Source organism: Aythya fuligula, chromosome 7, assembly GCF_009819795.1.
Source record: "Aythya fuligula isolate bAytFul2 chromosome 7, bAytFul2.pri, whole genome shotgun sequence".
NCBI lineage: Eukaryota > Metazoa > Chordata > Aves > Anseriformes > Anatidae > Aythya > Aythya fuligula.
The window spans coordinates 11,623,407-11,646,769 of NC_045565.1; the positions used below are offsets into that span (position 1 = coordinate 11,623,407).

General features: G+C 41.0%; 1 protein-coding gene across 2 annotated transcripts in view; it reads left to right on the forward strand.

Annotated features, from left to right (window-relative positions):
• Positions 1–2,077: 2,077 nt before the first annotated feature.
• The window catches only part of RASGEF1A (RasGEF domain family member 1A), a 159,694-nt gene continuing 138,408 nt past the window's right edge, over positions 2,078–23,363 (forward strand). For both annotated transcript variants that reach the window (XM_032190963.1, XM_032190965.1), the window contains exon 1: positions 2,078–2,247. The gene's annotated coding sequence lies outside the window, so the exon portion shown is untranslated. The remainder of the gene's footprint in view (positions 2,248–23,363) is intronic.

The window sequence follows — 23,363 nt, forward strand, 5'->3', positions numbered from 1 at the left end:
TCCTCAGCCTCCCTCACTGGCTGGAATTGCAACGAAGAATGGAATTTGCCAAAAACCAACACAGTATCCCCTCAGGGATCTAAAGGACAGTGCTATAGAAAGAAAGATTTTACGTGAGGCCTTCTTCCTTCTCTTAAAGCATTTTTCATGTTCATTTTGATATTAATATTAATGTCCTGTTGATAACACAAGTTAGTATCTAATGACATTTCTATCAATGGGAAATGTAGAATGAACTGCACTACAGAATAATCTACTGAGTCTGTGGTTCCCTGGCCATGCACAAATCCCAACTGTAGTCACTTTAATTGCTCTTAAAAAAAAGACAATTGATTATATCCACCTGCTTTATTTTTCCTTCATCAGTAAATGTCTGGCTAAGCAGCCAATTTTGGACTACAGAAGCGTTAATTGTGTGAGCAGAAACAGGTATGTATGCGTTATTGTTTTGCCAAGTGATACTGGCAACAGTGACAAATGAGTTCAATTAACTAAAGGTCTCTTCAAAATACACAGCTCAGGTTCACACCTGCAGGGTTCACGTGGCTGCTGAGCATCCTTGACACACTACCAAACAGACAGAAGGGGAATGACCAGTGTGGAAGAAGTGAGAGCACTTTCCCACTTTTTTTTTTTTTTTTTTTTTTTTGTGAGTACAGGTCCTGCGTACAGCTGATTCTCCCTGATGATGTGCTTCTCCACACTAACTACCCAGTACTGCCAAAGACCCCTTTCTCCTAATGAATTTACGTCCACAGAGAGTTCACATTAAACACTTTCCCACATATTCCTCATGCTGTTCACACACAGTTGAAAGGAGAAAGTTCCTGTTCATGAGCCCATGCAACATTGCATATGGAAATTTAAGGTTAAAAAAAAAAAAAAAAAAAAAAAAGAGGTGCTGTGGTGGTTCAAAGTTTAGGGAAAACACAAAGTAATGTTTGCCTCCCATCAGCCTCAGGAAACTTTTCATAAGCTCTTGCATCAGGGCTGCTGTTCTGTTTCATTATGAATGATGAGGGTGGCAAACCCCTAGTACCTTCAGCAGAGTCAGAATTATATATATAATTAAATCAGATGTTTAAAAAAAGATCTGAAGAGCTTGTATCTCAGTCTCAGAGGGCCCTCCACAGCCAATAGTGCCAGAACAGAAGAAAGCATCGTTCCATGCTCTGCAGAGGGGAACAGGCCGAACTCCTAGCGGACATTTAACTGGTGCAATCATTTGGAGTAGATGTGAAAAATCAATTCAGTTTCTCATCGAGAATGCATGCGTATTTCAGCTCTTCCACCTTTATGCTGTTATGCTTTATTTCTTTTCCTAGTTTACTTTGGGAATTGAAATATGTGTCAATTAATCAGGATTAAGGCCATTGCCATTCACACTGCAGGAAATGTAAATTACGAAATACCGCCCTTTCAGAAGGAGATGGGTTTGACGAATATTCAGAGCATCTGAATAGGGCTTGACACAGAGGTCGTAGCTCTTTCTGATATTCTTAAGACCCCACAGCAACTATTTTTAGCAAAGAGCCTCTGAAAGCCCATACAAGCCTTCCACGTGTGCCCTGTGAGAGAGGCTAAGACCCAGCAGCAAGCAGTGGGCACCTCAGTGTTTCCTTTTTCCCAGCCACTCGCCAACTGTTTTTGGCAAACACATCCCTGCGAGGCTACCTAGTACATTCTGGAAAAGCACGGGTACAAACTTATCTAGAGAGAGAGACTCCTGGGTGAGGGGGTGCAGTGGCGGGGCTGAGATTTAGGGTGGTCGGAGCCCAGCAGCGCATCCCACCGGCATCCCTCCCGCTCCGCCGAGGAAGGAGCCCGCTGCTTTTCCCTCGGGTACCCCGCGGCCGGGCTCCTGCCTCCGGCACCGGCCCGGGATGCTCAGAGCCGCGGCGGCGGGCGGCGAGGCGGCGGTGCGGAGCTGCCCCCGGCCGGGAGCGCCCTGAGGCCGCCCCGCTCCCCGCTCCGGGCGGCGACTTTGCTGCGGGCGGGCGGGCACTCGCCGGGCTCCCCCCTCTCCTTTCCTCGCCTCCCGTCGCCGCTCCGCCCGCCGCCGGCTGCGGAATGGGCGGCTCTGGCCGCCGGCTGCCGGCAGCTGTCACACGGCGGAGGCAGCCGCAGCCGGTGCGAGGAGCGAGCCCACCCTGCCGCCGAGGATGACTCACGGGGAGCCGGCGCTCGTCTCCCTCGTGCTGGCCGTGGACGGAGAGCAGCCGGCGAGCTCCGCGGGGCGAGGACAAGGTAAGCGCATCGCCCACCCCAAACTTCGGCGGCGGCCGCAGGGGCGAGCCCCAGCCCCGGGCATCCCCCGGTGGGCATCCCCCAGCGGGCAGCCCGGCCCCTGGGGCTGAAGTAGGGTTTGGGGACAGGTCGCGGGCTGGCTTGAAGGAGAACATCTCGCCCAACAGCTGGGGCTCCGTTGCTGTCGAGCCACTGCTTGCCCACCTTCAGAGGGTGACACCGGCACGGGAACCCAGCAGGGCGCTTTGCTATTTCGGTAGGCAGAGAGCAGCCGAGCTGGTGCCCGCTGCAGCACCTCCCAGCCGTACCCCGGGCTCTCTCGTGCTCTGACTGCAAGGGAGACAGCCGGGCTGGGTTACAGCCTCTCTGTGCTGTGAGGGTGCTGCAATCGTGACTGGATCTACCTGTGCTTCCTAGGCATTTTAAGGTATTTTTCTGCAGCCTCTTACCCGTCATATCTGTTCAGACCGCCTATGTGCTGGCAATCAGCTTACTAGGAGTTGACTTTTAAGCAGTGTGTTACAAATTGCACTGGAAACCCACAAAAAGCTGCCCTGACATTGCTGCTGTGAAAAGACAGCTCTGCTAAGGACAGTGCCAGGTCCCACTCTGATCACACGCGTGGAGCTGACAGGACAGGCAGCTGCAGTCAGTCCTGGACACCACTCAGCCTCCAGGTAGCCACCAAGACCCACAGGCAGTTGACCCAGCAGGAGCGGTTTTGGTATAAACTCAGTAAGAGGATGACGGTAGTGATGGGCCCTCCCCTCAGCTACTGCCCCTCCAGCCAGTCTTTTAAATGGGTTAGGGGGACACATTCTTATTTTGGAGAACTTAAAGCACTTGGTAGGGATCCTCAGGAAGAGGCAGAACAACTGCTAGATGTGTCAGCATGAACCCTACCTCGTTTTCCATCAGAATATGGTACATTCTTTCCCTGTGGTAAAAATGGATTTACCAGCATTATGCTTTAAGATTATTTCAAATCATTTGGACTGCTACAGAGACTTCGGTGTGTGTGTAATATATACATATATACATATATATATATATATACACAAGCTACACACACACACACACACATATATATATATATATATATATATAAACTATGTGTGTATTTGAAGTTACCTTTTTTCTTAGGACTTGGGTACAATAGCTGACTGCAAGGGTATCAGATTGCTCCCATGGAATGTAACCCTGCAACACCCTTCCCACCACAGATTCTGGTGATTCTGTCTTAAAGCTCTTGGTACTCTTGGTGCTATCTAGTTTTAAATTAGTAGCTATTTATTGCATGCAAGCTCTTTTTCACTTGCCACAGTAGCACATGTTGTAATCTCTGGGGTCTGAACAGCTATTTTTGACCCTGTCTGTCTGATGTCTAGAATACAAAATCATCTATTTACAAGTTGGGTTTTTCTGTTTTCTTCTCCTCTCTTCAGAGATGTCAATGTATTACCAGTTCTCTTCAGTATGGCTCCTCTAGGTGGAACCTTAGTCTATTTAGACAATCCACTGTGATAACACTTTTTTTTGTAACTTGGCAACAAGAGCTAAAAAATCAAGTTGTATCCATCACACATGCAAACCTTGCATTGTGCTGCCCCATACTCAGCAAATTAAACCCTTGAGATAAATGGCACTGGACTCATGGACAAGTCGGTTTAATATCATTAGCTTGGCTTGACAGTTGTCCTAATTACAGAAGTCAAAGACTGCAGGAAGCAGCTGCAAAGTCAGCACACATGCAAGGAGCTGTCTGCGAAGCAGAAACACATGCTTTAATTTGAGGCTTCTTTGTTGCAACATGAGTTATTAAGGAAAAGTATGGCTTTTAATATGTTTGTTGAAAAAAATAGTCTGGCCACTGTTCAGGTGTTCAGAATTGCATGGCTGTGTGGGGTTATCACTTGCCTTTCTGTGAAGGTTCACCTCTGACATGGTATTTTTACTAAAGTAAACAAACAATGTTTATTTGTTTTACTAAAGTAAACAAACAAAACTTCCAATGCTATTTAGCTGTGATCAAGCTCTCAGCTCATTCATTTGCTTGGGAGGACAGCAGGAAGGAGATAAGTCATGGTGCTAAGGAGAGGTCAGCACGGTACTGCGGGTACTGTGCCCATCTTCCCTACCTCCTCCAGGCTAGGCAACCCACCAGCACTGTAACTGCATGGGCAAGGGACACGAGGTGACACACAGCAGCTACACAGGAATCTCAGTAGGAAACTCTCCTAAGACACAGAGGTGCTCAACTCCAGGCCTCTGACTGAGCCTAAAAAAATTAAGCTAGCCACAGACATTGCTCCTATATCTAAGCCCATAGGTATCTGGGGTCAGGCAGCTGCTTCAGTGGGTGGCAGGGGATGCCCCTGCTTTGAGACCCACGTCCCTCCTGGCAGCTCACCTCCACAAACTGAAGTCAGAGGAAACAGAAGTTTTGCTGTGGTAGTTAAGTGGATTTCATTCCATAACTGATGCTATTCAGAAAAGATTAAGGTTCAGCCAAGTTCTTCAGCTTAAAAAAATAAAAAAAAAAAAATAAAAAAAAATAAAAATCAGCCTAAGTAGAAGCTGCTTTCAAGAGAAATCCACAGAAATAAGTGAGAACTAAAGAGAAGCAAAATCCCACACAAAGATAAGAGCTCCAAACAAATCAGCAAGGTTTTTACATGTCAGGAACATACCAGCACATGATTACAACCTCTAGGAAGGTATCTCCTTCATCTCAGCTATTTGATCAAGCATACTCTCCTGCACACAGATGTGCAAAGATGGGTAAAAATTCATTCTCCAGTGCAACAAGCACACTTCGCCCCTTTATGGTTCATTGTTAATGGCACTGTAACTCATGCAGCTGTAGCTCAGCTCATTGCACACCGAACAGAGTTAAGATTACCTCCTCCTCTTTGTGTAGTACTTTGTTAAATGGTAAGCAAACAGGACCTACTGGGAACACTTCTAACAGAGTTATTATCACCATCAAAATGGTATTTTAAGTTGGATTGTACACAGACACTAGTTTTAGGATGGGACATTTCACACACTAGCTGTATTGCCTTCCAGCAACGTCTTGTTACATAGTCTCAAATTAAGTCACCAAGTAAGATAAAATCTAATCTTAGTCCAACACTAAGGTGTTTGTAGAGATGAAAGTAAGGTGTGCATGCTATGCAAACCATGCATCCAGCCGTTATGATCAGTCATTATACCCTGATCAGGCAAATGACTTTTCCATGAAAAATTGTATTATTTTTTCTTTATTTATTGCAAAGACTGCTCTTTATGTTTTCTCAGATAAAGCACAGATGGTGCAGTTTCCAAGGCACCATTTTAGTCCATTCTTGCTCAAGTAAAATAAAAACAATACTGTGTTTACCACAAAGTAGCTTTCCCCATACTTCTGAGCTTTGCCATATAACTTGAATTTGCGGAAGCTGCTGTCTTTCAGCTAATGAAACAACAGAAAAATGCTTTTGTCTTATCCTTCCTTTCATTAACATGTGAAAAGTCTTTTCACTCAATATCAGTTTGTCTGTTTTCCTGTGATTGTGATTCAAATTTCCAAAATGATAAGGAAACTAAGCATGCTAGGCACATATTCCCTTTAGTTTTTGAGGCAATTTAGTTATTGAGTTATTGGCTAGCATAGGGATGCAACATTAAAGAAACTGCATGAAGAAACTAACAGTTCAAAAAAAAGGAAACCCAAGAGCAAAGAGTAAATTCTCTGGAGAGGTACTGGTAGATGACACACCTGAAATTGATCCTAGCCATAATATGAACTTTGGGCTTTTCTCTACAAGCTATGCGTAGCATTTACTTCCTACTTCTCCTTGTGGCTTTCCCAGCCTTGCAATATTAATGCTGTGTGTTTGAGGAAAATGTGCTTATTCTGAGAGCACCAGCAATGCTGGGCAACATCTAGCAAAGTGTGTATCACCTGAGCGATTCGTAAGTGACAGAGAGAACGATATCGTGATCTGCAGGCTGAAACAACCAGAATAAAAGCCATCCAGCAGCAGGTTTTACTAACACAGTTACTGAGACTGTAGGTTCATACGGAGCCTGTAGCAATGCATGACTTGAAACCATACAGCAAAGGACAGATTTGCATACTGCAGAGGTACAGGACAAGACCAATGCGTCAAGATGCACAAGGGCACAAGCAAAGTGTGTGCTGGAGACAGCAGATGAGATGCACAACTCTAGCAGACTTCTTTCCAGCTTTTACAATGAAAGGACTCAAGTTTTTTTATAGGTCCCAAACAATACAATTTGAATAAAAGATAAAGCACTCAAAAATCATATGAACCCGTGTGTGCCACGTATATATACAGGTGCATATATTACATCATAACAGTGCCAGATACTAAAAGCAGCAAACGAACAAACTAAATTAAAAACAAAACAAAACAAAGCAGAAATAAAACTGCAATTCCACAAATCATATCTGGTCATTTTGAGACAAGCTTTCAGGCAGAAATAATGAATTTAAATAGGCATCCTCAAATAAGTAGAAAAGAACACAGAAGCTTTGAGAATTCTATCCTGTCTGAGTTCCTAAAGCAGCTTCAAACTCTGCCTTGGTTACAACCATGTCCTCACAACTTTCCCATCACTACGACATCATATCTACTATATCGAATGAGAACATATAAAGTAGGTATCTAAAGAGATTAGAAACCTTTCTGATCAGGATGCATAAGATCATCTCTTCCTTGCTGTTAAACAACATGTAACAAACCTACTCGTATGTTATTCATGTGACAAGTCCAAGACCAGAGTTTAAACATGGTTAGGAGTTTTGCACCTTAATGGTTCCGGTTACACAGAATAGTACAGACCTAGCTCTACTTCATTCCCTGTGGTCTTGCAACCAATGAACACAAAAAAAAAAAAAAAAAAAAAAAGAAAAAAAAAAAAAAAGAAAAAAAGCACAGGGTGGACCAAAGAGAAGACACAGCAGAATTCCTTTCCCTGCTTTTTGGTTGGTCAAATTTCGCTTTTCTCTTCTTCCACCTCCTCTTTATGCTGGTGAACCCAAGTTATGATGATGAACCCAAGCAAACTCCATTATACCAGCTGATTCTCAGCCAAATTACCCCATCTAGAAAATCACCTCATAAAACTCCAGGGCACAATTCAGGTCATAAGACACCTACAAACCTTGCCATGCCCAGGCAGGGTTCAGGTTTCCTTCTTGGGGACACCGCTGCGGTGGCATGCAGCAGAGCAATGGCACATCCGTCCAAGAGGCACCTGAACCCTGCATGCCTACCTACTGCCCCTGGAGGTTGTGCCCAAACAGAACTGCAAACAGAGCAAAACATTAGGCAGAGAAAAGACAACCTACACATCACCGGGAACTGCAGAGAAGACTTATCAGGTTATAGTTAGCTTCTTTATACAGAAAAGGAAACAATACAGAAAGCCATGCTCTTCTAGGAAAGCCAAGTAATTCTACAGCTAGTTTATTCACCAGGAAAATGGAAGAAAGAGTTAATTAAACCTGTTATCTGTGGTCTGAAATATTAACCTGACAGCCATGTTTATCTTTCCTGAAACAGCTTTAATGATGTTATTTGTGCCTTTACATTTTTCCTCATTGCTTTGCTCACTGTCCTCTGATGCTACTAGTATTATTGCACTTTCAGTATTAGTAATAAAACAATTACCGAGTCTCTCTGCTGTTTAATGGGTTTGAAACCTCAGGAGTTGAAAATAATTAAGTTGAATATTTGTGCTTGCAATGAAGTTTGAGATTTGATGAAAAATGAAAAAAAAAAAAAAAAAAAAAAACTAACAGAAAGATCCATAAATATTAAAGTCAAATGGGACTACTGAATAATTAAGTCTAACTTCCAGCATACCACAGCAACCATGTAATTTCATCCAGTTTTACTCATGCCAAGCCTAGTATCTTGTACAGATAAGTCCATTGTTAGAAAAATAGATTCAAGATCTTGAAAATGATAATACAGGCTGCTGGTGCAGGATGTTACAACTGCAGATCAAACCAGAGTGGGATTGATCCCTTCTGGCCCCACAAGTCATGGAAGCCAGCCAACCCTACCTCATAACATATCCACTGTCTAAGCATGGGAATTTAATCTCAAAACATATTTCTCACAAAAAGCTAAGAGAAACTTAAAAAGGAAAGGCAAAGTGTTGACAGAATATGAGCTAGGATTCAACACAGGTGACTGGCACTATACCACTTGCTATCCAAAAATAAAAAAGTTCTTATTTCAGAACTCTGAGGAGAATTGCAACATCCCACTATTACCTTTTTTTTTTTTTCATGCCTGCATCATTTATTTTTTTTCTTCAACATATTGTTACTAGATACCATAATGGGGAAAAAGGTAAACTACTAAGTTTAACATTAATCAAAAATGTATTAGTGCTGTAGCTCTAAAGGTAAATGTAACCATTAATTCTCTTTTTGCACTTTTTTGCTAAGGCAGAGGATAAAGTTGTCTGGAGCCAAATGTCCATGTACTGTTATGAATTCCAAAAACAAAAAGACAGCTTTTATGAAATAGGAGAGAGGGAGACCAGAAGAGACAAGTATCCCTGCACAGCACCGTGGTAGGATTTACTGACAGGGCAAACTCAGTTCCCTCAGCCAGCCTTTGCATTCCTTGCTGCAGCCTGAAAAATGCATTTGCAGCATCTCTGATGATGATGAAGAAAATGAATCCTGCTAAGGAAAAAAGGCAGAGGTGGGTTGGCAAATGATGGCAAGAAATGAGGAGAGCAAGAAAAAAAGCAGGGGGTGGGGTGGGGTGGAGGGAAGCTATTGGCTCCCCTCTTCTACTTTCAACATTACCCACATTTGTAATGGATCTAGGGAATATGCAGTAAAGTAGTAAGGATTAAAATACAAATGAATTCAAATAAATGCAAACAGAATGAAATTAAGTGGCAAATAGAATATACAGGGTTTTTTTTAACAGAATTACAGACGTCATCTCCCTCAAACAGGGTTGTCCAATTGTCCACGCTCCAGGTGGGAACTAGAACAAAAGTCTTGAAACCCAAATCTTCCTACAGGGCATCTGCACCTTCAGCTTGCAACCCTTGTGCCATGAAAGCAGGTGTAACAACTGCCAGAGACAGGGTGAGTAAGGGAGCAGATACCATAGCAAGAGAGGGTTCTCTTTGTCACGTTAGTTTATCGTACATTACAAAATCAATTCAACATCATTCATGATCTTGTCAATCACTGTTCTGAGGCACTGCAGGACAAATGGATTTTTTTTTTTTTTCCTGTGGCAATGTGATAGAGAACATGAATTTTGAACCTTACAGTGGACAGTTCGATATCCATAAAGTTGTCTTGTCAAGTCAGCAGAATCCACACTGCCTTTTAGCCTCCCAGTGCTGGTGCACAAGGGTGGGCGACCAGAAGCAGCAGGAACAGCGCATTTTGTGATGTGCAAAAGGAAAGACCTAGCAACAACCACTAAAATAAAAAATACATGGTGCTAACATCTCCTTAAAATACCCAAAATGGAGAGAAACCTGTGGTCTGCTGAAGAAAAGAGAAAATGAAGGGAAGAAGTGTGGACGTCAGCGTATCACTAGTGTGAAAACCGAAGGCTGTAGAACTAGGTGGGGACTTGAGTTTCAACTGCTGGGACTCAGCCATGCTAAATTGTGCCAACCTCTTTTCCCTGAACACCAAGCCTTCTACATCAGTTAACCGGCTGGGAATGGGAAGCTGATATTTCTGAGCAAGGAAAAATAAAATAAAAGTCCATAGCAATACAACTAAATACCTATTATTTCATCTATCATCAGTCTATAGTTAACTAACAGCATTGTTTGTACCTTCGGATCTGTACTCACAGTAACTAATATCCCATTCATATACCACTAATTGATATGTTTTGACAGCCAGAAAATTGTTTCTCTGCCAGAACTTAGGAAACAATTTATTTTATTTTCTGAGGTGAGAATGTAAATATAACAAGGCACTGCAGAAATATCCCAGTCCTCCTCTAATAAATAGGACAATTAGTGGTATGAAAGCTCAGCCCTCATTCAGAAACCTCTTTCTGTGAGTAATAAAACTGCTTGGAGGGTAGGACCTAGAAGAGTTTACCTACTTCTAAGTTATCAGTAACTGTTAAGACACCGTGTGTCCGAATTGTTTCTTCAGGATGACTTCTGTGGCTGTTTTTTTGAGAAGGAATGGGGAGCTGGTTGCTGTTTTACAGACTCACAAGCTATTTTATAAAATGCAGATACCACCTTATTTTACAACTCTTAATCAACATAGATTTTTTTTTTTTTGTTCTCCCTGCCCTCCCCTTGTTTTCCTCTGATGAGCAGAACCATGAAAACAGTCAATGAAGAACCTCAGTAGAAACCCTTTCTATTAAGCTGTGATTGCAGCTAGAAAAAATGCATGGTACCTTTCTGGCAGGTAGAAGCTCATTTAAAATCCTTGAATGAATTTTCCCTTCTCCTTCTCAGTCAACAACAGATCCTTCCAGGACAACAGCTCTAAACTGGGATGCATGAATTTTGTCTTGGTAAGCTTGAAAGCATACATCATGTCTTACCACAGACCACTGTTGACTGAGCTTGCGAGACCCCAGTGAGACATGTGCCCATGGCCTGTGTTAAGCCCTGGCACTCATGGCATCACGGGCACACTGACACCTTGGTGCTATGCACAGACACGGGATGGGATGGCTGCAGGAGGGAAGTGCAAACCAACCCATTGACAGATTGCAGGTGATGTGTACCAGAAAGGGGGTGGGAGAGGTGAGGACACAAAGTTTAAGGTCCCATGCTCTGGAATGCGGACTGATGTCCAGCAAGTGGGATCTCAGCCTTGTGCAATCAGTGCTGTCTAATTGCATTTTGTCTAAATACAGGGCTTTTGCCACCCAACCCTCACCTCTGATCACCATTACAGTTCAGCTCTGAAAACTGCCAGCTCCTGCCTAGGCCTCTGCGAATACAAATAACTAAATGTCTGCAATAAGCCAGGCAGCTGGCTCCAGGGTTTTAAAGGTCAATAATTTCTTTTTAAAAAATCAATATATTTGTAACTAGCTAGGTAAAAGCTTCCAGCCTGAAAACATGCTTAAATGGACAATCCAATGGGACATTTTTCTAAGCTGCATGAATTTTAACAATGCTCACACTTGTCAGTTTTCCAATTGTCAGAAGGCCTTTTATAAGGCATGGAGGATTCTGAAGATTAATTCTGCCCCTTTCTAAGAAGTCACCATTTCATCATCTCCTATTCACAGCTTATCACATACAATGGATACTATTCAACAGTGACGACTCAGGTACATTAAAACAGGACAAGTGTGCAGGCTATAGCTGAACAATGGCGTTTCACTGTGTCAAGGGGAGCAGGCATGGTGCTGTGTGTAGCTGCCCTGAATGGAGCATTTTCTTTCAGCTCGTTCTATTCCCCAGCTGTTGCTGCTGGAATCATTGGTGGTTCTTGTTTGTCTATTTATTTTTAAAGGGATTGTCTGCCATCTGAGAAAAAGGTCTGAATTTAACATCCCCCCATTTGCATAAATGTTTGTGCAATAAATAAGGATGTGAGTGAATAAAATCACCTGTCTTTCCCAGAAACCATTTGGTTAGTTAGCTATGATATATTTAATATTTATTGGCTTAAACTGTTACATCATAATGACAGCTACTCAAGTGGGCCTGCATATTAGCATTCAAAACAAGCATGATTGGGAAATGCATTTGATTCAAAGGAATTAAGATTATTTAATTACCCTTTTTGCATCTCATTGTGACCACAAGCAGCAATAAGCCATGATAGCCACTGCCTGAACAAAAAGATACAAAACCTCAAAGGAAAGGTTATGGCAGGGGACAACTTTCATGCAAGTAAGAACAACCTACAAGAAAATAGCTGTACATGTTGCTTGCTGTTGCCTGTCATTAAGGTCTTAGACATCAAGTCAAGTCTTGGCTATTCCCTTGTAAAAGGGGTTCGCAGAAAATAGGCTAGGGGGTTACACAGGCCCCACAGGAACCCAGCTTCCTAAAATTAGGTCAACACTTATATGAAATTAGATTCAACGTTCTGCTGACCAAACAAAAAAGGGGAGGAGTGATTTTAATCAAGAATTCATCAGGGTAATGTTATATCTTGCTGGAAGTCACCAAGTATGGGCTACAAACTTGCACACTGGTTAGCTCCTTTCTCTTGCCAACATCTGCTAGCACTCAATTGAAGCACAAATGATAACTTTTAAATTAACTATGTTGCTTAAAGTCAAAACATGCAGTATTATTGAGACAAATTATTACACTCTATCCTTAAAGGGCATTCAGCCTAAGAGTTATCTACTGAAATTAATTTCTCAATTAAATTGCCAGATGACATCACTCATGTTGTAAAAAAAAAGAAAAAAGAAAAAAGAAAAAAAAAAAAAAAAAAAAAAAAACACACATACCAAACCACAAAACCCAAACCAAAATCTACTTCAATTCAAATCACTCAAAGTAAACATTCAAAACATGTCAGTGAAGTGGAGTTTGTATTTCTATAAAGCATGATGTAGCAACCTAGGAACACACTAAAAAATGATCTTGAGCAGTAATTTCCTAAAATCAATTCTATCCATCCACTGTCTTACCACACAGTACCTCTGAGGCTTGGGAACCAAATGCTGGGGAAAAGAAAATGTTGCTCTCTAGTAATGATTGACCTGACTTTGACTTAAAGAATGCTTTGAGCAGAAGGACTGGACCGGAGTAATGAGAAAGGAGAGCTCACAACAAACAACACCTAGTACTGCCTACTTAGTAGTTCAAGACCGTTTCAAAATATTGCTATTGTTTAAACAAGTTTATAATGCAAGTGTCATTTTGATTTGGGGTAGACTGTATACCTGTACACCCCAGCGTCACTCTGGTCATATCCACTGTGATTCCTGTTTGGAGGGTTAGGTGTACACAGACTGACTGACGGAGGTCCTGCTGGCCTCACCAGCACATGCAGCAATTCAGAAGGACACTCATAGAAGTATCTAGTGCACACCCAATGCAGAAAAGCCCTTTTGGGGATTGCAGCAATGTGCAAGGATGCTGGAAGCTGCCAAGAATGATATAAGGCAGGTTTTGACAATTCTTTGACAGAATTTCTTTGTGTACCTGGGGAGCAGGCCAATTAGCGCAATGGAGGATTTTGTTGTTTTGCAGACATAGTTACTGCAGAAGCTCAGCATGAAATCATCCAGCCTGAACCTACCGCAGACCCAGACAAGAAATGTCTCCCACTCCTTCAGCATCACAGTCTATAGCAGAAAGTTCTATCCAGTATAAAAGTCTATAAATTATCTTCCCCAGGCCATCCAATATTGGCACAGGTTCATGGTTAAATAAACGAGAGCTTGGGAGATTAGCTCCTGGGCTACTAGCTGGGAGCAAGCTGGGACAGAGATTTTTCATACTAGTATGAAGATAGTTTACCCAGAGCTGTAAATTGCAAGGAATACCACTCCCTCATTCAGCAGCACTTGTACAGCACACCAGAAGGTTTATGAACACCCATGTGGGAAGCACTAATGAGATACCTAACACCAGTGCTTTGAAGAGGACTGGCTTTTTGCAGCTAGGGAACATGTATCTTCTTTTCATAATGATCACTGACCAGGAGCTTTGTTCCCAGTAAAGTTCCTCCTGGGGTGCTGAGTTATGGAGGAATTCATCACACCCTGCCATAGCATTTGAGGTTTTACCACACAACTTAAAATCCAAACAGATAATCACGTTACTTTCCTTAGGGTTCTCCTGGGGTGGTACAGCGGGCACTTGCAATGCTGATGCTGCTGCATCCAAAATCACTTTTAAGCTTTCACAACAAACTTCTTGTGCAGGCTTATAGCCTGCTGCGCTCCAAATAGCATCTGTACAACCAGAAACAAGCATTTACTTACAGAGGCAACGTAACTGATTCATACAAACAAGCAGCACTCCCAGGAATAGCATCCTCATACGTATGTGCATTTATTGCACATGTGGCAGTTTTAATGAGTAATGAATTGCTAATATGCATGCTGTTTTGTGACAAACTGCTGTGAAGCATATTGTTCTCATATGTACTGGGGTTCTGAAGTGCCAGTTGTGCTTATTTTCCAAAAGTTCTTGGATGAAGAGCTTGCCAATCTGCATGCGGTATTTTGTGGCTGATTAATTTTATAGATTGTGCTAGGTAAGAACTCTCTGACTTGCTGAATTCAATATCAGTTTTAATCAACTCTAGTTGCTTGCTAATTTGGAGATGCAGGGTGCCACTTTATTGGTTTCTGTAGATTGCTTGCTCTCCCTATATATAAATAGTTCAGAGAATCCTTTTGGCATACCTATTCCTTTCCAGATGAGTGGACCAACACGATTTTTTAATCATAAATTTCATGGTTTCATACAGAAAGTAATTTAAGAGTACTGCAGCTAATTGATATACATAAAAATAAAATAAAATAAAATAAAATAAAATAAAATAAAATAAAATAAAATAAAATAAAATAAAATAAAATAAAAAAACAGCTAATATAGCAAATGGAAAAAACAAATTTCTAACTGAAATATGAAATATAACACAAAACTCAAGCATGACAAAAGCCAGAATACTGCTTGCAATATAGACCACTGACCGGGTCCTGGAGAGCCACAAACAATTGCATCCCACAAGCAGTCAGCAAATACTGAAAAAGATGTGTGAAGCCATGCCTAACCCTACAATGAACTGTGGAACTGAACAAGGATTAGTAGGAGGTTCTGTTTCAGTATCATGCTCAACATGTAATACTCTGTGGGGTCCTGGGTCTGCTCCCTTTCTGTAATCTCCAATCTTCTATAATCTCATTGTGCAATTTGACAAAAGCAGCTTCTGCGCCCCTGTTCACAGTATGCTAACAGTAGCTACATGGAACCAGTGAATCTCTGAATGTCATTCTCCACAGGATGGTTTCCTTTGGCCGCCTGATGCTGCATCTCTGTGGCCAGGCTCATTTGAAGATGTCTGTTCTTAAAATCATACAAAATAACTGTACAGAGTTCTTCTATTCCTGTTTTCAGAGTCAAAAAATTATTCTCTGCACACTGGCTGCACAAGACAAGTCCACAGATTCTCAGGATTTCACCCTTTTGCATTTGTAAGTTTGTAAAAAAAAAAAAAAAAAAGAAAAAAAAGAAAAACAAAACAAGATAACTGAATACAGCAAGTTGTTTGTTTGTTTTTGTTTTATTTTTAAAGGTTTGCTACCTTTTTTTTGTGGATAGCATACTATATGTAAAAGATATACAATTAAGTTCTCTGAGTTTGGGGTATTTTTTTTTGTTTGTTTGTTTGTTTTTTTGTGAGTTAGGCTGCCTGCTGAGGACACACAGTCTGGAGCTCGTGAAGTAGAAGAAAGCAGTTGCAATCCAGGACAATGAATATTTTTGCAAACCTGGAGAACACACAGCACATAAACAAATGGCTTAGTTTTACAGCTTAGGCTGCTTTGCCAACCAGCTTAACTAACCAGCTGCATGACAAATTTGTCAGAATCACCTTCTGGCAAATCATAGTGGGTGGAAGGTCCAGAAGGAGTACTGACAACCACTGATAAACTGTGAAGTCAGTGGTGTTTGACAGACAGACACACAGCAAACAACTTCATCTACTATGTAGAGAACCACCTCTACTATCTAGAGAACCACAAGGGAAGGAAGGAAAAAAAACCACACATTTAGTGATTTTTTTTCTTAACACTGGATATTCAGTAGCAGCCTTGCAATAAAACTGAAAAACTTAGAAAATGCTATTAACAGCAGTGGACTTACTATTTTGTTGATAAACTCTCTAGAAATAAATAGGAAAAAGTCCTTGTGCTCATTAAAACTGACAGATATAGCTCATTAATGAGACTATGCCACCTTACACAAAGTTACAATTTCCTGAATTCTAGGACTTTCCTTAAACAACACTATATGAACCGTGAATATTTTACGGATCATGACAACACTTTAGAAACGTTAGCTGATCTTCCTTGACAACTCCCATGAAACGTGCAGCTCTGTAATTGAATTCAGTTTTTAAAAAAACGTCCAAGTGATTGAACATTATTTAGCCTATTTCATATTGTCATACACAACTGTATATTTCAAGTAATTGAGGATAGGGAATTTAGTGAGGAAGGGTGCTGAGGCAAAGCACAAGTACCATGTTGCATGCACCAGGAGAGCCCTCTGCCAGCACCCCTCAGCAACCTCTTTCTGACCGTCAGCAGAGGCGGCCAGCACACATTTGCCTGAGGATCTGATCATTGTTTTTATGGAAACACTGTTGGCCTAAAGGAAGCTTTAAGATGGCACAGTGGCCAATATATTTTTTAAAGAAGCTAGTCCAGCCATAGGGGTGGTATGGAGAGACCCACGAGCTCCAGTCCATGAGACTGGCACTAGGCCCCTCAGCCATGTGCGCAGTGATTGCAGCGAAGGGCTGCAGGCCTGAGAGGCCTGAGGTTGTAGACCTGGGCAGGAGGGGCCATACTGCCTTGCCTGTAGTTTTCTCTGAAAGCACGGCTAACGAGATCAAGTCATCAGGCTAATGTGTATTTGTTGGCTTTATGCAAGTGCTGGTAATGTGTGCGCTCGCTGTGATAAGCCAATTAGAGGCTTCTGAGGCCTGATGCCATCTGTCAAAGTAATGGCTGGCGGTCCTGCAGGTAGGAGTCTGTCAGCCCCTGAGTGGGTTTCACATAGAACACCCTGCTCTTTGCAGTTACCCTTCCCAGTACCAGAATGGACAAGAAAACGAATAAAAAAAGCCTTAGGCATTGTGAGAAGAGGCAGAAGAGACAAAGAGAGTGTTTGCATATGCGTAAAGTTGGTCCTTGCGCCTCCTCACTCGCCATACTTCCCACTTCACCTCCAGGAGATGGAGGTTTCCAGTTGCTGTAGCAACTGTATTAACAAATATCAGCATGGACCTGGCACAAATGATGTGATTGTCAGCAGCTGGGGGGTAGTTAACAGGTTTTTATGAACTTTTTTTTTTTCCCCTCTACAATACATGCTTTCTCCTAACTTACTAGCTGACATAAATCCATCACTTTTCTTTCCTTACTGCATACTTCTCATTTTATAATACCAAAGGTTTTTTGATTAAGAGGGTAAACCTATATCAGAAGCTTCTAAATAGGATATACCTTATCTTTCATGTCTGAGAAAGGTGTCACGCGACTGCAGCATTCTTTAAAAGGCATAGACTGATTTGCATTAAATGCTTCTCTCAGCAAGCTAACTGGGGGACTATAAATACAGCTCCTCTGTCTTCAGGATTACTTAGCATTTTTGCTCTGAAGGAAAAAAAAAGGCAAAAAATCTTCTGAGACAGATGGAAAGGGGGAGAGAATGTTCTGTACATTATCCAAAAATTAATGATGAATCCATTGGTTCCTTTTAAATGTGAAATTTATAAAAACTGAATTACACCAACTTCAACACCTGAACATTTCTACTGCATGGTTTTCAAGGTTCATATGCATTTTTTGAATACATTACTGATACTCCACAGGATTAAATATTAACTTTGGCAGACTTTATTTCTAGACAGAACAAAATTTAATTTTAGCTGAACTATAATAGTAATAGCATTTTGCATTTCTGTACTCCCTTCCATCTTCATGCTTCTTTCAAAGCACTTCAAATACGTCAAAGCTATTAACTTGAAATATGATCACATCTTAAGGATAAAGAAACTAAGATCTGATCTTCAAAGAGACAGGAAAAGTCAGGGGCATGATAAACCATAGACCATGGTTAACACCAAGAGCTGATTAACTATTCTCTATGCCTAAACATTTGCTCATCTTTCTATAAGCAAAATAAGACAGATGAAGTTTCCCAAATAATGTCCTATAATAGAATTTATGGATCTGTTTAAACACAATCACAATATATGTGTACAAACATAAAAAAAAAAAAAAAGCCAAAAAAGTCACAGCAAATTTCCTTAGCCAAAGCAATGGCTTTACTCCTGCACTAAATTTGCTTTCTACTTCTCATAGGTATTACACTAGCTCCAGAACTGGTTTTCTTCCAAACTCTTAACTAGTACCATGTCAGAAACTGTTCAGCAGAAGTGCACTCTCATGGCAGCTTGCAGCCAGAGTTTCAGATCCCTACATTATACATTTTCACTCCACTGGCCATTCCAACCTGAGGAAGATGCTAAGATCCTGAGATAAAATTGTGTGGAAGATTCTTATAGAAGGTAGTTAAGAGAAGCTCTTTAACTTCTGTTTTCCCTTATTTTGTATCAAACAGATGTGCTTTCCACATAGCTATAACAGACTACTATTATCTGGAAAGACAGTGAGGTACTACTGTTTGTACCTGCAATTTACTTTTACCTCTGTAATGAATCCTGAATGAATCCTGGTTCCATTGGACATCTTTCATCCATATCTGGTTGTCTTGATAATGAAGCCATAGATACCCTTGCCTGCAGCTGGTAGTTCTCTTCTCTCTCTCTCTCTCTCTCTCTCTCTCTCACATCCCCCCCCTCTCCCCCCCCTTCCTCTTTTTTTTTTTTTTTTTTGCTAACACTGAAAACCAGGTTGTAACAGGTGCTGCTAGGAAGACTTCTAAGTGCTTTATCTTTCCCTCCCCTATTTGCTTCCCAAGTAAAGGGTTAGAAAGATTATCTTTAACATATAACAACTGTAGCAGCAAATATTCACTGCAAACAGAAAATGTGACACAGGTGCAATTTTCCCTTTTCCTTTGCAAGCCATATCACCTAGCTGGGATAAGCAGCTACTTATTTCAAGTACCTTTAAAGGAGACTGAGCTCTTTATACTTTCTGTATATCTGTGGCAGGTAGCACCTTGGAGAGCCTGAACCAGCCAGTCAGGCTCTGTACTGATTTCCACTGGGAGTTCTCTCCCGATATCTCTAATTATGCCTAAAGAACTGCTCCATTTCAAAAATAGCTCACAAGATTTGTATAACACAGAGAGGATTCACTTCACCTACCCCAGGCAGACCGCATGGCAGTCTGACAGCTCTCAGCACTACCACACTCCACATTTTAAGGAACGTTGTGCAGGAAGAAATACATCCACCTAACACTTCAGGGAGAATTTACATAGATGAACTACAACCACATAGGTTGGGGTGATATTCATACTCTAGGGTGAAAAACTCTCAGGGCTGTAAAAGCTATCAAAGGGATCTTAAATGTCCATCAGCTTATGGAGTATTGATTTTACATCTCATTATATATAGTAGATTTCATAGACTGACATTCTTCACCAACATTACTAAGAGATTGTGAATTTTTTTTCTTCAAGGAAGTTGTCATTTTTGATAAGACATTTCCTTGGAAAAGAGATTTTTTTTTTCCTCCCCCTCTGGTCAAGAATGAATGTTCCCATTTAAAACAGAAGAGTCATCATGATATTTAGCAGTAGGCAAGTCCTTATCTCAGCCCTTTAGGAACTATTTTGGAATCTGTATTTCCTGTTTTTGGAAAGTCCTCTGTATAACATGACAAGTGAGAGAGGTCTACTACCAGTGCCTATCTGCTGAGTGGCTCAGGTTTAACGGTGCCTTCTGAGTTCCCTAGAGTTCTCCCAGATGCTGAGAAGTGCTGAGATAATGCTGCAGGTAGTATGACCGAAGGTTTTTCCATCTATTTTAAAGAATTCTAAAGAAAATAACAACTTACAGTGTCAGGGAAGGCAGACGCAGTCAAGACCTGCAAGAAAAAGAGCTTTCTGCAGCTATTTGTCTATACATGACCAGTCACGTGCAGAAGAGCTGCTGCCACAGTTGCAAGTAAGACCTAAATAATCAGATTCCCAAGTTCAAGCACAGGTTGTCACACATTGACTAACATAGCTCTTTTGTCAGTAGAAAAGGAAGCCAGGCAAAACCACAAGAGGACCAAGAGTGTGGTCTGACAGAAAGTTACTCTTTAGAAGTACCGTGCTCTGCCAGTACCACACAATGTAATGGTATGCAGAGACACCCGAACAAGCAAAAGCATGCCAACTAGCAAAGTAACAGACCTGCTTTAATGTAGTCCTCCATCCAGGCTCATCAATCCTTTTCAGAACCACCTTGCTACAATGGCAAAGCAAGTGTAGGCAGCTCTGCATGACATGGCATTATGTCCCAAAGGTTTGGAGCAGAAGGCAGCTTTAGCAGTTTCCAGGTTAAAAAGAAACAAACAAACATGAAACTGACTTGTGACTAATTACTACCTGCCTGACCACTGCATTAAATCACACTCTATACAAGAAGTCACTTAACATTTAATTATTTTTTTTTTTAATTGAGAAATACTGTTTTGATAATTAAGTAAAAGTGCACGTGTGGCATCTCTGAGGAATTTTTATTGTGCTTGAGAAAGGTGACAGACTAATACAGGCATGGAAATTGAACCACTCCATTAAAGCAGAGATAAGTAGAGCATGGGCAGTAGCAGTGCAAGCTGCCTTCACAGCTTTCACAGCCAAATAACATTAATCACAGCCACAAGAGGACAGATTTAAGCATTGGGTAGTACTGCACATCTACACCACAGCCAGGCAAAATTTGGCCTTCCTGAATGACTCCCAGAGAGTGCCTGCTGCATGGCATGGACAGCTGCCCACACACCAGACCCACCAGACTTTTAGACTTTTGAACACAAAGAGCCAAACAGCTGTCAGAGTGATATACTTTTGTCATATTAAGCAGATTAAAAAAAAAAAAAAAAAAAGATTCTTCACATTCTTCACACCACTGCTAATCTCATGAGCCACCCTTTTGTTGCATCATTTCAACAGACATTCCTGTTAACAGATATTCTGGCCTTCGGTATTGTAGTTTCTTGATTTCAGTTGTGATTCATGTGCAGATAGCAGCAAGTTATTAAATCATGCATAGGCCAAATCTTTAGTGCCATTGGTTGCTCATGGGAAAGACGTTACCCCATTAGAATATGAGTGCTGTCTGATTTATACTATTCTTTATTTCTCCCTCCCACCCCCCCAAAAAAAAAAAAAAAGGAAATCACCATCAATGGTGTATGTCTTCTTGCTGTGTTAAGAAGATACAAGACCCTTTGAACCAGACAAAAATGATATGATGAGAGAAAAATAAATAAATAAATAGCTTCCTTATCATATTATTATTATTTATTTTTTTTCCCATATGAGAGGTGTTCCTAGAAGAGTTCCTTTCAGAGTTTTTTTATATGGATTTTAAGACCCTTACTGGAGGCCATGAAAGATTCCAGTGATTTGGAAAGATTCAGATGTGGAATTTGACATGAGAGGCAGCTACACCATCCCAGTAGTTTCAGAGCCTCTCTTACAGCCAGAACTCTCTGGCGAGTTACCCCCTGCAAAATATTCTGATACTCATTAGAAGAAGTATCCTGAAAATGGGAAAAAAATGCTATGGGAACAACATGGAATGGCTGCAGTATTTGAATTATGATCTGAAGAGCTAGGTTCAGCTTCCATTTGTGTGACCTTGGGCAGAATGCTTCCGTGACCATTTCCCTCATTTATGTGGAAATGTGGCAAAACATGAATATTATGCTCTTTTTATGCATTAATGCTCTTCTTATCTAGAGTGTCTTTGCCCTACTATTAAACTAAGTTCATCACAAGCTTAGTGTAGGTTTATCAGGTAGCACGTAAGTAAATGATAGTAACTGCCCCGTTAAAACTATGCTTGAGAAGCATGCAAATGTTTTCTTGCCTTTAAGATAAGATCAGGAATCACTGCACAGCTGTAAGCACAACCAGCTCAAGACACTGATCAGAAACAGAAGGATGCACTTGTTCTCATTCAGGTCAATTTGGATGACAATGCAGGTAGACCATCAGTCTACAACTAATATATTACTACAACACCTTAGTGCAGACACCAGTGTTTTTCTGTTTGCTTGTTGGCTGTTGTTTGTTTGTTTGTTGTTTTGTACTGCTTGCAAATTAACAGTTAATTCAAAACAATTAAAAAAGAAAGAGTAAGGCAGTAAAAATGAGTGTTTTTAACACTCATCTTTACCTAAAGTGACAGTAGTAAAGTAATTTGCATGACATGACATCAGAGAGATGTAACAGCTATAATCAAGGGGAAGGCCAGAATAGCCCTGTCTATTGTTTTTTATATCTGGAAGAGAAAAAACAATCTTAAGACAAGGAATATACCTAAGAAGTTTATCAAGAAGATGAAGCCAATTTCTTTAAAGTGGGTTTTGAAGGGAGAATGGAAGATGGGGTGTAAATTGGGGAAAAATAAAAGTTTTAGAGCAAGTATAAATAAAGTTATTCATCACAAAGAGAGACACAGGGCACTGGTTGCCCAGAGACATTTTGCCATCTCCATCCTTGGAGATTTTCAAGACCATATCAGATAAAGCCCTCAGCAACCTGGTCTGACCTGACATCTGATCTTGCTTTGAGCAGGAGATTGGGCCAGAGACCTTCTGAGGTTCCTTCCAACCTGATTTATCTGATAATCCTGTAACAGACACTGCCAAAAATAACCCAGATATTTAAAGGAAAACATTCCATGCACAGGAAAGACTAATGAATAATGGAGCCAAACAGAGGAAAAACAGAGCAAAAGAGAGAGTAGGGCTTTGTATGTAACTGTTTCAGATGCATATGGAGACATATTAACTTTGCTTTTGCAATCCACATAGGTTTCTGCATCCAGAAGAAATACCACCATATTTGTGAAGAAAATTATAGTGACAATACTTCTCATCAAAATTCTCATAGTACAATAACCTCCTTACAAAGTACAGTGTTTATGATGAATATATTATCATTTTTATAGACCATTTATAGACCAAGACCATTTTTACTTCTTCCTCGAAAGAACATTTATTTATAGGGAAAATTGTCAAGTTTCAAGACTGAAGTAGATGAACAATAGAAATCTTCTCTTCATATCAGCAAAAAGAGAAACTAGGAAAATTCTGTCCTTCTCAGAAATTTACTAGTTATTCTACGTCCCTGCAATATTCACCAGTCTTGTGGGTAAAAGGCAAGTTGCACATTGCTGTCCTGTGATTCATCCTGAATGCAAAAATGCCCTTTTTGTATGACAT